General features: G+C 34.3%; 1 pseudogene; it reads right to left on the reverse strand.

The window, feature by feature from the left end:
- Positions 1-110: 110 nt before the first annotated feature.
- Positions 111-178, reverse strand: LOC140640806 (U4 spliceosomal RNA; annotated as a pseudogene).
- Between the last annotated feature and the right edge of the window lie 12,775 nt (positions 179-12,953).

Consider the following 12,953-nt stretch of genomic DNA (forward strand, 5'->3'; position numbering starts at 1 on the left):
AACACCTAACTTTTACTGAGTTCTTACATTGGTCCAGATGACACCAGGTTATGTGTGCTTTCTTATTCAACCTCCTCAAAACTTTGAAGATAGATGTTAATATTACCCCCATTTTAATTAGCAATAATCGTGCCTCAGATAAACCTCATTGGCTACAATACTGCCACTGCACAAAGCTATTACCCCCATTGTAAATGAGGAAAAGAGACTTAGTGATTTTTGATTATAGTTAAACAGCAAAATAGCCATGATGGCTTACTCCAACTGCTCTTTTTTAAATGTTGGAGAAATCTTAGAAATAAAAGGAAGACATGGATTCCAGCAACTGACAACAATAATAGAGATATCAAAAACCTTTGGAAAACTCCAGGGCTATTTTTGGCTAGCAAATCTAGAAAATAAAGACTGGGACAGAGATGGATGTTTCATGCTGTTTGCTTGTGGTGCCTTAAGATGATCAGTGGTTGCCAACATAGTGGAAGAAACCTACAGAAGTGAATCAGATGCTGATTCAGAGGGCTAACAGTAGGATTATTCCAAAGCCCTGAATGAATAAGGAATTGATTAAAATAGGTACAGCTAACCACTTCTCAAGTATCCACTTCTCATTCTCTTCAAATCAAAACCTTCAAGGGTGTTAAACTATAAGGAAACTGCCTCCTTTTACTCGTTGTCCAAGATTTAGAAGATGAAACCATGACCAGAAGAATTGCATGGTAGAGTGACAGCAAATGAAAGCAGTAAACAAGGGATCTCTACTACAAGGCATTTTCAAGTCCTTACACTCATTAGGCTGTAACACAGATTATTTTTTATTTATTCATTCATGAGAGACACAGAGAGAGAGGCAGAGACACAGGAAGAGGGAGAAGCAGGATCCCCGCAAGGAGCCTGATGTGGAACTCCATCCTAGAACCCCAGGATCACGCCCTGAGCTGAAGGGAGACACTCAACCAGTGAGCCACCCAGGAGTCCCTAATACAGATGAAAGTTTGCCCTAAGTTCTTCTCCAACTCACACTAGCAATCAGAGTAGCTCATGCGCCAAAGGAACATAAATTCCCAGGATAAAATAAACACAGAGCAATACGACTACCTCCAAAAGCACGCAAGGAATTGGATTATGTGTATACCATCTCAAGTAAAAGTATTAGAAGAAAAATGAACCTGAATTTTATGATAGGAGATAAGGGAAAATATAATCATTATAAACCAAGAAAACAAAATCATTGAAGAAAAGCCTACTGGGAGTATTAGGCTAAAAAAATAATAAATTGATGTCTCTATCTGGGCATGATGTAATAAATGGAATTAATTTTTCCTTTTAATGGCGAACAATTAGAAAACTCAAATGAAAGTCATACTTACACTCTTATTAGACATTTGGCAACAGGCAGCAAAGAACTATGACATCTGAGAGAGGGGAAACAAATGATATGAGCTTGATGATTTCCTCAGATTTCTTCCATAAGGCAGTTTTCAGACCATGGCAGGAAGAGCAAAATTGAATTGAGTTGAAAAGCAGAGACAGTTAGAATTTGTGTGCCAAATGGCTAGATATGAGGAATAGTTCCAGAAAATACAGAGGAGTCTACTTGACTCCTATTCTTTGCTGAATACTGAATTGAAGGTAAAACTCCATGAGTCCAGTCAAAGAACCACCATGATCAAAACAATTCCCAGAGCCCACATAAGGTATGAGACTTTTTAAATTTTGGCCCACTAAAGTGAAAAAAAACCTCACTGAAGATTCAGGTTATTTAGTATAGATTTCAAAATGGCATACTTTATTTGGAGGGCTAAACTAAACACGAGCAATAGCTCTCAAAGTATGATCTGTAGAACCCTGGGGAAACCTGAGACCCTTTCAAGGGGGCTGTGACATCAAAATCATTTTTATAATAATATTTATTTTGTAATAATATTTATTTTTAAATAAACATTTAAAATTTTAAATATTAATTTTACACAAATACATATTTATTATTATTTTATAGTAATAATAAGACATTAATTTTCACTATATTGACATTTACACTAAAAGTACAAAAGCAATTGTTGGTAAAGTTACTGATGATTTAGCAGTAGCACAAAGTTGTATTAATTAGTAATTATATTCTTCACCTCAATGCATGTGTAGTTAAAAAAAGGCAAGTTTCAATTATGCATGTTCTTGATGAAGCTGTTGAAGTAATTAATTTTGTTTAACCTCAACTCTTGTTTACAGATATTTTTCTTATGCTAGGTGACAAAATAAGATGTGCTCACATAGCACTTCTGTCGTATACTCAAGTGTGGTGATTGCCTTAAGGAAGGCACTTGTGTAATTGTTTGAGTTACCAGGTGAACAAGCCACTTTTTTCATGGGACACAAAGTGGCAATGTGGAGTCTGAAGCCATATCAATGAACTTTTGTACTCTAAGAATAGCAGAGAACTTTTTCAAGCTATAGAGAGTACAAAAACCTACAGCCAAAATCAACATCACACTGAATGGTAAAACATTGAATGTTTCCCCTCGAGAGCAGAAACAAGGTAAGAGAGCTCACTTTCTTCAGTTCTGCTCAACATTATAATGGAGGGCCTAGCCACTACAATAAGGTTAAAAAAAGAGGCAAAAATATAAGAAAAAAAAAAAACGGAATTGTTTCTATTTACAAAATAAATGATTATTCACATAGAAAATCACAGGAAATGTCCTAAATCTTTGCTAGAATAAATGTAGCAATGTCATAGGATACAAGTTTAATATACAAAAATCAATTATGTTTTTAAAAATAATAAAAATTAAATATGAAATATTAAAAATTATATTTTGTAGTGCCATAAAACATGACACAAATAAATTTGAAAACGGTACTTAAGACCTCTACACTGAATGCTATATAACACTATTGAAAAAAATAAAGATGACCTAAATAAATAAAGAGATATGTCATCTTCATGGATTATAAGACTCAATATCAAGGTTACAATTTGCCCCCAAATGACCTATTGATTTAATTCATTACCAATAAAAATTCCAACAGCCATTTTTATAGAAACAGCCAAACTGATTCTAAACCTTGGTGGAAATTTAAAGAACACAGAATAACCAAAGCATTTGTTTTTTTTTTTTTTTTTAAAGAACACAGTTTGAGAACTTAAAGTATCTAATTCTAAGACTTAAATACATAATTACTAATCAACACCATTAAGCATTGGTTTAAAAAAAAAGGCAGAGAAATGCATAGATGTGTAAAACATAAAAAAAATAGAATGCTCACAAATGGGAACAATTGAGTTTCAACAAGAGTTTCAAGGCAATCTATGAGGAAAGGAAATTTCAACAAATAATTCTGGATAAACTATATATTTAAATAATAAAAAAAGGGGCACCTGGGAAGCTCACTGGGTTAAGCATATGATTCTTGGTTTCAGCTCAGGTCATGATTTCAGGGTCTTGAGATCGAGCGCCACACCTACTTCCTGCTCAGTAGTGAGTCTTCTTGAGATTCTCTTTCCCTCTCCCTCTGCCCTTCCTCTGCTCACACATGCTCTCTCTCTCTCTCAAATAAATAAATAATAAAAAGTAGATATTGACTCTTATTTTACATGATTCACAAAAATTAATTTGAAATTGATTATAGATCTAGTTGCAAAAATCTAAAACTACAAAATTTCTATAAAAAAGCATAAAAGATTTTTACAACCTTGTGGTATGCAAAATATTCTTAGATTAAAAATCAAAACCACAAACCATAAAAGAGTACTCTAAGCTTAATTCATCAAGATTTAAAACATTTGCAAAAATTTTTTAAAAATATTTACTCTTCTAAAATACCAAGCCACAGAAAGAAAATACTTATAACACAAATATCAAAGTATTTGTAGTGGGATGCCTGGGTGGCTCAGCAGTTGAGCGTCTGCCTTTGGCTCAGGGTGTGATCCTGGGATCCGAGATTGAGTCCCACATCAGGCTCCCTACATGGACCCTGCTTCTCCCTCTGCATGCGTCTCTGCCTCTGTCTCTCTCTCTCTCTCTCTCTCTCTCTATCATAAATAAATAAATAAATAAATAAATAAATAAATAAATAAAATCTTAAAAAAAAAGAATTCCCATAACTAAATAATTAGTCAAAAAATGTAATAGGAATATAAGCAAAATATATAAACATACTTCACAATATAAGATAGCTACATAGCCAAAAGTATGCATGGAAGAGACTTAACATCATTAGTAATCAGAGTAACCCAAGTTAAACCACAGTATAAACTAGAACCAAAACTGTTAGAGGATATGTAAAATGGTATAAAATATAAAATGGTATAACAGGTTGGTAGTTTCTTAAGAATTTAAACATAATTGTCATATGATCAAGGCATTCCACTCCCAAGAATTTACCCAACATAAATAAAAAATATATTCACCAAAGAACTATTACACAAATATTTATAGATCTTTAATAGTCCCAAATTGGAACTACCCATATGTCCATCAATGGGTGGATGAATTAACCAAATGTGGTAATGGAATATTACCCACCAATAGAACGAAACTATTGATATACACAAGAACATGGATAAATCTCAAAATAATTATGCTAAGTGAAAGACATTCGACAAAAGAGTATGTTAGATATTATTTCATTCATATAAAATTCTAGAAAATGCAGACTAATTAATAGTGATGGTAAGCAGGTCAGTGGTTGCTTGAAGAGTTAAGAGGAAGGAAGGATAGATTACAAACAGGCAGGAGGAAACCTATGGGAGTGATAAAAAATCTATTACACTTTTGCAGGTGTTTCCACATGTCAAAACTGATCAAAGTGTACTTCCTAAAGATTTGGAATTTATTGTCTTTTAATTGTAAATTAATAAAGTTGTAACAAAAATTCAAAACATATTTTTCTCTCTTTCTACTGTAGTAGCCTAAAAACAATGACAAGTGCAGTAGTGCTGAGCATCCCTAGCAGCCACAAAAGGAAATCAAAGTTTCTAGGGAAAATGATAGTTTCCAGGTCTGGAGCAGGAACGGCAAAAGTCAGGCATGGAACTGACTTCATCTTCATCATCTCAAAGACAGGATGTTATCCAAGCCTATGAGGCTTTCTTTTGAAAGGAATCATGAATTTTGAATTCATAATTACTCTAAAGAAAAACAAAAACCCTCAAGACTTTCTGTTTACTACCAATCTTTAGGAAATGAAGGGGGCTGGCACCACAGGGATACAATCAGCCAAACTCAGGCTCTTGGAAACAACCCAGTTTGCTCTACACAACAATAACACTTAAATAGTTAATTCATTCATTCATTTAATCAGGAGGAGGTGAAACAGCAATGATATATTCATTCCTATATTTTTATGTCATGAACATGGTTCTGCATTATTCTTTTTTTCACAAATGAAATTGTAATATATTTAAAATGTACACCATGGTGGTTTGATTTATGTATGTTCTGTGAAAAGATCCCAACCATTGAGTTAATTAACACATCCATTACTTCAGTATTTATTTATTTATTTATTTATTTATTTATTTATTTATTTATTTAATTATTTTGGTGAGAACACTTAAGTTCTACTCTCTTAGCAAATTAATTTCAATTATATAACATAGTACTGTCAAATACAGCTATTGTGTTATATATCAGATCCTCAGGCCTTATTCATCTTATACTGGAAAGCTTATACCCTTTACCATCTTCTATTTTCCACATACTCACTTTTTTGTTCTGACAACCACTTTTTTGCTCTCTGTTTATTTGAGTTTGACTTTTTTTCTTTTTTAGATTTCACAGAAGTGATATCATGAAGTACCTATCTTTCTCCTTATGATTTATTTCACTTAGTATAATACTCTACAGATTTATCCATGTTGTTGCAAATGGCAGATTTCCTTCTGTTTTGAGTCTGAATAACATTCCATTGTGTACATGTATATATATGCAGAGAAACACCACATTTCCTTTATATATTCATCCACAAATGAGCATTTAAGTTGTTTCCAAGTCCTGGTTACTGTAAATAAAGCTACATAAAACTTGGGAGTACAGATAACCCTTCTTAGTAATGATTTTGTTTCCTTTGGATTTACACCCAGGAGCAGGATTGCTAGACCCCGTGGTAGTTCTATTTTCAATTTCTTGAGGAACCTTCATATTGTTTTCTATAGTGGCTATACCAGTTTACACTCCCATCAACAATCCACATGTGTTCCCTTTCCTCTACATCCTTGACAGCATTTACTTTTTTCATAATGGATATCCTAACAGGTGTGATGTGAAATCTTATTGTTTTGATTTGCATTTCCCTGATGATACTGAATATTTTTTCATGTGTCTGTTGGCCTTTTGTAATTTGTATGTTTTCTTTTGAAACATTTCTATTCAAGTCCTTTGCCTATTTTAAATTATTTTAATTAATCGATTCATTGATTGAGTTTTTGCTATTGAGTAGATGAGTTCCTTGTGTATTTCAGATATTAACCTTTTATTGGAGATGTGGTTTGCAGATATATTTTCCCATTCCATACATTGCCTTTTTGTTTTACTAATTTTAATATGAATATTTTCTCAGTTACCTGATGTGTAGAAATCACTCAACTAGGTTCCAGATTTCTTTCAGAGACAATTGTTTCATATGTAGCTGTATATTCATTGTGTCCATGGGAAGAGGGAAATTCAGGAGCCTCCTATGCCACCATCTTGGTTCTGTCTCTACCTCACAGTCTGTAACTATATATTTAAAGAAACTTATCAACTAATCACAATGTATAGGGTGAGCCTTATTGGGATTCTGATTCAATAACAAAGTGACCAAAAAAATTATATTTGGGGAAATGTAAACACTGGGTATTTGACAATATTGAGGAATTTCTGGGTTTTTTTGTTGTATGATAGTGCCAATTTAAATATGCAGAAAAAAAATTTGTACTCTGAAAAAAAAAGCAAAGTACAAATCATTTATTATATCAACCTACTAAAACATTTAAATATAAAATGCTATACTTATCAAGAATTTACCTTAGTAGTCCAGGAGAAGGATAAGTGTATGAAGGTATGTTTGAACAAAATTGATCACAAATTAGTCACAATTCTATCTTAATCATGGATACATAGGACTCGTTATTCAATTATCTCTACTTTTGCATAAGTTTGAAATTTTCCTTATTATTAAAAAAGAAAAAAAACTTTTCCAAGTGTTATATAAAAAAATAAAATCAACAAAAATGCTGTTACCAAATATGCTTAGGAAATACTGTGCTAAACAAATTTGATTTTTTTTTTAACTGCAGAGTTTCTCAGTCTTTAAAATACTCTTGTACATGGGTAATCTCCAACAGTAGAAGGCCAGTGCAGTGTTTCCTAAGCCCATGTAAACACAGAATCCATTTCTCACACAATTCACAAGATGGGTATTGCACTGCAGTCCCTTTTTGGGAAACTCATGGAATCTTGGGTCATATCAGCTCCAGCCAAATGCAAATGATGACCAGTGTGAGTGTTCTGGTATTTGCATTGACTACATAATACCAAGAAGCTTATGTTCAGTTTGGGGCTCTGAACTTCAAGAGATCAATCGGAGTAATGAGGATAGCTGAGTCAAATCATCTTAGTAATCAGGAATAATTAAACTGGGGAGTAACATTAGGGACAATAGAATGAGTGTCTCTAAGGATTTGAGAGACATGGGAAAAGTTTAGATTGGTTTGGTAACCAATAAAATAAAATAAAAATAATGGTCAGAAGTTAAATGATTTAGTTAAGCAGAAAGATTTTACTAGTCAAGAAGAAGAGCTTTATGTAAGCAGAGTTGCCCAAAGATGGAATGAATTATCTTGACAGGTAATAAGCTTTTCATCACAGGTGGGATAATTTATCAGGAATTGGAGAACACTTTGCACAGAATATTAGTTAAGGTCTTCCGGAAGAAATTGCAGTGTTAAATAATCTCTAAGGTTCTTCTCCCTCCTCAAATTCTATGATTCTAAATGTATTTTGTTGGTGTACCAATAATCTTAAAACTAAGAATCATTCCTCGATGATTTGGAGTTCCCAGGGCTCCAAATTACCTTTCCTATCTTTGACCTCTCTTATATGTTTCAGAGTACTTCATATAGTGAAGAAGTTATTCTCTAAAAAGTTCTTTCTCCCTTAGGATCTCCTCTTTCTCTGCAATGTCATTGTGATCGATCACTGTATCATGACAAAAGAAAAGAAGTTTGAAAACAAAAGTCTGGATCCTGTACTGTGGACCTAACTGAAATGAACTGTCTGCATGACTTTCAGTAGGCCATGATGTATCTGTTAGTCTCAATATTTTCATCTACAAAATAGGATAGCCAAGATTATTTCTAAAGTGTCTTTCTACAATTAACTGAAATGCTATACAGAAAAATCTCCAAATTTCATCTACTAAAAGCCAAGGCAGGTAAGTTTTAATGAAAAGATAAGGGAAGTAATATTTACAAAGGACCAGACCAATTTTAGATATTGTACTCACATTGTGTGCTCATTTGAACCTCAGGAAAATAGAGAATTCCATGGCCTGTCAAAAGGTACCAACACAAAGACATGGTGAGGTTAAGTAAATTGGTCAGGGTCACACAGCTAATAAAAAAAAAAATGCTCTTTACATTATATCATATTGTGAAATTCTTCCAGCCTTGTTTGACAACACTGGCCTCCTGGATTCTAATGTTGACTGATTATAGAACATGCAGGCCACTCGTGTTCTGTCTTATTTGATTTTCCTCATTTTTATTGTTATTATTCTATTTATCATTAATTTATTATTATTATTACCTTTACTGTCATTATTAAGTATCTCTTGACAGAACTGGCTAGAAAGGGAGCCATGGTTTAAACAAAAATAAATGATATTTTGTCCATTTTGTGTTTACTATTTGAACTATTTGAAAGAAGAATGTTCTTTCAGGACATAACACAACTTTCAGAAAGAGAGTTCTGTGGTATCTTTTTTTTAAAGGACATTTACTATCTTCACAGCTATATAGGCTTTTTTTTTTTTTCTTTTTTTAAAAGTAAGTGTGAGCTGTTTAGAAGTACTTTATATAAGCCAATTCCCTTAATAATCTTAGGTGCCTGTCTAGCTGATTTATAAATGTGCAAATTTTCCAAGTTCTGTATTCCCTCACCTGATTGTTGCCAATAGCTATTTGGCAAGGTTTTCATTATATCCTAATAGTCCAAATTTGTTTGCTTCATTTTTCCTGTTAAAACTAGATTCAAAGAATGAGTTTGCTCTCTCAGCCATTTTAGAATCATCATCAATTTCATACCCATCCTCTCTGATTAGCAGCCTTAATTTCCCTCATCTCTCTATTTCCCTGGGCATATTTATACAAGCCTTCTTTTGCACTCCACAACCCATTTTACCACTAGTCATTTCACTACCTTTATCTTTTTCTATCAGGTTTTAACTGATGGGGAATAATTTTACTCCACGCTCTTGTTTTCAGTCATGTCAAGCAAGAATTTTGTTCTCTTGTCTCTCCTCTGTGATACAACATTGAATGTGTCATGCAATTAGCATTGCTGTTTTTCAGAACTGAAGCACTATCCTGATAATTTGGGCTCAAGCTCCACTTCTGCCTGAAATGTCTAGATAATTGCAGCCTATGTGGGTGTTGTGGACTTTCTTTCTGCTTGAATTATCCAAATAATTGCTTTAATTCTTCACTTGGCTTTACATTTAGAGATACAAACACAAAGAAAGCAGATCTAGAAAATGGAATAACCAAAGGGCTTTCTGTGAAGGACCCTTATTCTGCTCAGGGCTACAATCTTATTGCTACTCTTCTGAAAGTACTTGTCTTCAGGTCACCACTATGCACTTGCCTAGTATCCTTCTGTGCTGAGTATTCCTCCCTCTATGAACCACTGCTCAGCTGGCTGTGACTCCCATGGTTTCCCACAAAACCCAAGACACTTTCTTAGTTATCTTCAACAGATATCTTTGACTATTTATAATATTCAGAGAATATCAGAGATAAAAGGAGCCTAGAATATCAACCAACCTCCCTCCACTGCCACTACCATTTTACGGATGTAGTAACTGAGACCTGAAGGAATTAAGTGAGCACAGAAATGTTCATAGAAAATCAGTGCAGGGGCAGAACCAGATGCAAGTTAGAAGTTAACCATGGACCAAACAAAGCAGAATAAAACAAAACCCCAAACCGGTTTACTTAATTGTATTTTCTCTAAGTGCTTATGAAACAAAATAGCAGTTTAGTTGTCTATAAAATTGGATAAAGGGGAAAATGGGTGAGTGGCACCAGAGGTCCACTACCTCCTGTCATATCTCCACTTTTGCTGGGTAATACAGAGTAGAACAAAGAATAGGAGTCTATGTATTTCCTCCTCAATGAGGGTAAAAACAGGTGGCAAGAGCTATGTTTTTCATTCTTTCCACCTTCTCTGGAGGGCTCTTCAAGAAGCCAGCTCTTAAGTATCAGCTAAAATTCTGGAGCCAACACATGCCAATTGGGGAAAATACCAGGATCTAAATTCGGATTGGACATCAGTGATGAAGCGGAGTCCTTTTATAGCTGCTTCCCATAGTTATGCAAAGAGGAAAGTGGGCACAGTGGTCATAAGTTTAAGACTGTGAACACAGAATTTGTTTCTCCTCCTCACATTTCTTTAGCTTCAGCAGAAGACTCCATCTTCTTGTCTCCTTTCTCATTTCCCACTCAGAGAAAGCTACCTTCATACCTTCTCCCCGAGGACTGTTAGACATTCACAGGCATATGCATGGGTGTGCATGGGTGTGTCTGCACACTGTAAGTGTCAGAGCAAATGCTTGGATCTTTCCATCTTGCCCTTCAACTTGGAATCCCTATAGAAAGAATTGCTGACAGTGTACACTGCCCACCACTAGAGAGCAGCCAAAGCCAACATTTTCCTGGGCAAAAAAAAAACTCTTTTAACAAGTTCTTTTCAAAGGAGTTAGCCTCTGTTGGTCTTCTCTTCTTCCCTTTCACCTTCTATCTTTCTTTGAGCAAAGCACCTCACCTCTTTCACAAGAGAACATTCTATGTGTCTATTCATGTATTGTGGGAACAGGGAAAACTAATTCGGCCAGAGAAGCCTTTGTCAAAAACATTTCTTCTTGAAATCTCCATGCTTTTACCCCATCAGGTTAACCTAAGTGAATCATAAAATATTGAACGTGAGGTAATTTTGCAGTAAAAAATCAGCTATCCTCATAAATCCATGAGGAAACAAAATCTGTTCTTGGTTGATTCTTTCCTAAGCCTCTCTAGAAGGATGGATAACACACCATCCTAAGTAAGGTCCTAAGCACACCTTTAGATGTCATTTATTGCTATGGAGAACATGATTTTTCCAACATAAGTGAAAATAGCAATTGTGCCTCACGTAGTGTATCTTTCAAATTTCAGTAGGTCTGTGTCTACTGCATTTGGTTTACTTTAATGAACAATAAAAGAAAATAATTATTATTGGTTAGAAAATAATTATTGTCATTGCAGGAAGAATGCTCTAGTCCTCTACATTAGAAGGGAAAGAAGGTGAGAATGGACTTTTGGAACATAATATGGCTGAAGATTCAGGATCATGGATCCTCAATTGAGTTTTAGATTTACACTTGAAACCTATCTCTTCCACTTGCCAGAGACTGATCTCAAACAAGTTACCTAAGCTCTTTCTTACCCTCAGTTGCTTTCTCTGTAAGGTAGGAGTCATAGCTGTTTTTATCAAGTAGGACTGGATTAAAGGACACAATGTAAGTAATGCCTTTAATAAAAGATTAGCTATGATTGTTCAAAGTGCTTACCATGTGCCAGGTTCCCCGCTGATTTCTTTCTGCCTTCTTCTGCTACCACTTGATTTCAATATATCCTCTTTCAATTTTAATTTTGTTAAATATTCATTAAACATGTGTTACATTCCAGGTATAATTCTGATCCTCAAGAGGTTACAATGTAGTTTTAAAAAGAGATAAAGAAATATGAAGGAAGGAAATAACAAAGAAGACATGTCTTACAACATTTGATTCTAAAGGGAACACACAAGACAGAAGTTGTGTACTGTCAAAATTACCCTCAGGACTTTCAAGTGCCCATAAACTCTAGTTCTGTATATGTAAGATCTTTTTTAACCATTTATTATCTAGTGTTTCTTTATGGCCTAAATTAATTCTCAATATTGGTATCACCAACAACTTGCTGGACCACTTAAACAAGTGGAACACATCTCAGTTATGGCAGAGAACTCTTAGTTCTATTCGTACATTCTTTCCAGGGGATTCACTGACAGACATTGACTCTTTGGGGTTTGACTGCATTAATTACCTATTCATATAGATGATGCAATAGCATCACTGCCAAATGCCTTGAGTTGGATATTGTAACTGATGTCTTGAGCAATGTGACTTCACTATAAATGCTAAATGGAAGTTTTCAGTCCACAAGTTGCTGGAGCACAAAATACAGTTTAAATAATTGTCACTGATGGCATTTAAAAAGGGACATATAAAAAAAATAAAAAAATAAAAAAAAATAAAAAGGGACATATAGAAGATACTATTGGTCTTGAATGATGAATTGGATTTTTGTAAATAGAGAAAGAGGTTAGGGAAGAATAGGAGGGCATACAAGACTGAGGGAAGAGCTTGACAAGGGCAGTGAGAGAAAGAACAGTGGCCCTTATGGGTTAAGTCCTATGTGAACTAGTTAAGATACATTGACTCCTTTAACCTGTTTCATTGTCTCCACAAACCTGAAAGGTTTACAGAAATAGCTCAATTTTTTGCAAATTGGGGAAATGTGACACTGAAGATACAGCTAGTATGCAGCAAACTAAGGATTTGTATCCAAATTAGCAGAATTCCAATGCACGTGTCCATTATGCTACATTGCCATAGCATACGGAGTGTAATTACAGAGGAGGAGATGCTGAAATAAACACAAACTATTGCATTGT

Source organism: Canis lupus, chromosome 9 (genome assembly GCF_048164855.1).
Source record: "Canis lupus baileyi chromosome 9, mCanLup2.hap1, whole genome shotgun sequence".
NCBI lineage: Eukaryota > Metazoa > Chordata > Mammalia > Carnivora > Canidae > Canis > Canis lupus.